Source organism: Adiantum capillus-veneris, chromosome 20 (assembly GCF_014529385.1).
Source record: "Adiantum capillus-veneris isolate H3 chromosome 20, ASM1452938v2, whole genome shotgun sequence".
In the NCBI taxonomy this organism is placed as follows: Eukaryota; Viridiplantae; Streptophyta; class Polypodiopsida; order Polypodiales; family Pteridaceae; genus Adiantum; species Adiantum capillus-veneris.
In genome coordinates this window covers 38,114,276-38,117,525 of record NC_140950.1, presented here as the reverse complement: position 1 = coordinate 38,117,525, position 3,250 = coordinate 38,114,276, and the positions used below count along the sequence as shown (strand labels likewise).

Genomic DNA, 3,250 nt, shown 5'->3' with positions numbered 1-3,250 from the left:
AAGATTGTTGAATAGTCTATTAAATAGAGCTTATACGAATGAGTTGAAATATTAACAGAGAACATATATTCTTTTTTTTAAAATAATACACTAAAAACGGATTTGATAAAGATTAATGAATAACAGATAGTCTGTCTATGAACAGTAAAATTGAGATTTTTATTAATATCAATGTTGTATATTTATGTGTTTTAGCTTAAAATGCATGGGTAGGCTTAAAATAAGTTGTAAAAGTAGTGGATACCCAAAAATAGAGGTTTTATGAGTCGCGACCTAAAAGTTGCGTTTTTAGCCAAACAGAGATGTTTTTCGCAATTCTGTTCGCGATGCCTTGTAGACCAGACCTATTCCCGTCGTTTTGAGTACCTGGATCGCTCTGTTCTGAGTTCGTTTGTAAAAGTTATGATGAAAACAAATAGAAAGCAGCAGCAGTGTAATGTACACAGGGACAGACAGACCTACAACATCATACAGTTCTCCCTGCTATCAACCAAGAAGTGGATTGTTTCTTCATGGTAGAGTATGGCAATTGAGATTATGAAGGTATATAATTATGTTTTTTACTTTGATCATCATGTTGAATTGGTTGCACGAGTATGTTCTTTTGGCTATTCTGTAGGCGACACAGAAATCAATGTGTGAAACACGATCTGTGCAAAGAGTCATGATAGAAATCTAACCTTTACGGATCGCTTAGTGATCACGTTCTTATATTATTCTCGCAGGCATACTTGGTACGAAAATCGTGCAGGCTTTTCGAGGAAAAAAAGGATAAAAGCACGACGGGTGGTGCGTTTGGGGATCATTCACCGATCTCTTCTTGTGCGAGTGCGAGTGCGAGTGTGAGTGCGAGTGCGAGTGAGACGCTGCATGCAAGCGAACTGAAGCTCGGGGGTGGTCGGGAGGTTCGAGCTCCGTACAACGGAGTGCGCCCATATATTTTTCTCCTCTGTTGTATCAAAACTCTACAAAGATTCATCAATACAAAGATCTCTTTCTCTATCTTTTGCTATCGATCTCTATTATTCGGTTCCCGTGACATCCCCTTTCTCCCTTTCCATCAGTGGTGCCCCCACTGAGGATCTACTGATTGCTCCTCGGTGAAGTCCTACAGGTTGAAGATGATTGAAGGTTGTGGTCCGTCAGTTTTCACTAGCGAGGAAGATGTAGAAGATTGGATATGCGATCTAGAGTTGTATATGATGTCACTACAGATGCTGACCAAGGAAGCAAAGCTTAAAGGTTTGTCACATGTGATGTAGGGCAAAGCAAAGGCCTGGCTCAACAATTTGGAGGTTTCCAATAAGCAATCATGGTCGAGGGTTTGAGCCTGTTTTGTTTGAGATTTCAAGACGGAAGTATCATAGACTCAATCGGATGGAAGATTCGACCAAGAGGTATGCACGAAGTCAATTTTTGATAAAGAAGTCTCCTATGATGAAGCTTTAACAGGCTCCGCTAGGAGCGGTAATCAATGTGATGACGAAGATGCTTGGAGTGATTCAAGCTCCAGTTCTGTGGAGGATTTTGCGGCTTATGACGAAGATTGGAAAGGCATGCTTGACGTCGCCTACCATGCAAAAGTGCAAGACATTGAAGACTTAGTGGACGAAAGCGGTCTACTATCTACATCAAGTTCGAGTGAAGGTGAATTAGAGGTATGCCAAGATGCTTTATCTATGCAGGGGGTTGGGCAACCTTTCCCTACTGATCGTGTTGAAGGGAACGAGGTAATAGATCAAGGCTTTATCTCTCGCTTAACAGATGATATGGTCATACAAGAAGTCATTGAAGAACAGGTTCGTGTTCAAGCAGTGGGGGTCGAGCAATCCGATTTGCTCTCGCATGAAGTGGTTAAAGATGAAGCATCAAAGGCTATGGTGGACGAAGATTGGCATGGTGAGTCAGATATGGCATGTATGCCATTTGAAGGACCTACAACAAAGGGTGTGCTTGGAACACAGGTAGGTTGGGCTATGCAAGAAGGAGCGGTAGTGGAAGAAAGGTTGCTAAAGGTGGGTATTATGCTATTGATGGACATGCTTTTGAAAGTTTGTTTACAGGTAGTTTTGCACGGTTTGCAAATCTCTCTTGATGGGGGGTCTGCTATGGAGATCTCTCTAGCAAGTGAGAGAATAATGAGGTATGGTGTAGATGCTTTGCAGATTGGTGTACAGGTTCATTCAGTGTACGAAGCCAGCATATGGATACATGTTGAAAGTTTATGCTATGCGAAGCTACACGAAAGGATTGTTTTTAGGTTTACACGTACAAAAAAATGGTTGATTATGCATGCACTACAGACGGATGGTCGTGCTCACTGCCATGTATTTGATCCTGGCGGAGTTTACATCACAGTTGGGAGAGTTTATGGCTTTCCATTTGATCCGGGCGGATGCTACAGCCAGTGAATCTCTATATATCTATTTACTGCTATTTATCTAGCTCTTGTGCATAGTATCTATCAGTTTTCTTCTTATGCATTGATATATTATCTAAATAATGCTATGGTTGAGCATCAATGCTCAACGAGGGGGTGGGCAATGATGGTGCGCCCAAGGTATGTCGAACCATGGAAAATGCCAGCATCAGGTGAATGACATCAGGCAGAGTGATCGGATAATGCTTCGGTGGATACCAAATGCAGATTTGAGCCAGTGCCATTGAGATATGTATGCCATATGTGACGTTTAGCAGGTCAAAGATTATTTTCTAACTCAATTGGTGGTCAAAGAGCACATCGGCCAATTCAGAGTTATGCTGGCAGAGGCTAGTCAATGGTCATATCGGTCACCAACTCTCTAGGCGAAGATCTCGTCACCCAAGGACAATTCTTGTGGAGCGATCTTTGTTTCTTGACGACCATGAAACCTCAAAGCTTTGTTTTGATGATGCTAAGGCGAACTAATTGAATTTTCTTGGCATAGGTGGTCAAGTATACGCGTGAAGGTTAGTTCCTTGTTTGGGTCCATGGAGTGCATGTGAAAGGAGGCCAACCTCAAACTTTTTAAAGGTGAAGTTTAACTTGGACAAAAAAAGGGATAGCGCTGCATGAGGGATGTCACTACTGCAGGTGAAAGGAGAGGAGCCTGGACGAGAGTGACATGGAGGGATAATGGAGAGTTGCATGTAGGGGGGAGGCAAAGGGCCGCCATCGGCGGGGGTGATGTGAGCCCATCACGTGCAAAAGGTAAAAAAAAAAGGGGTGCTCTGGTGCCATTGCAGGAAGGAAGGAAGGTCTACACCATAA

At 42.7% G+C, this 3,250-nt stretch overlaps 1 pseudogene; it reads left to right on the top strand.

Moving 5' to 3' along the window:
• Positions 1-1,121: 1,121 nt before the first annotated feature.
• On the top strand, positions 1,122-2,411 carry LOC147432379 (uncharacterized; annotated as a pseudogene).
• The last annotated feature ends 839 nt before the right edge of the window (positions 2,412-3,250 follow it).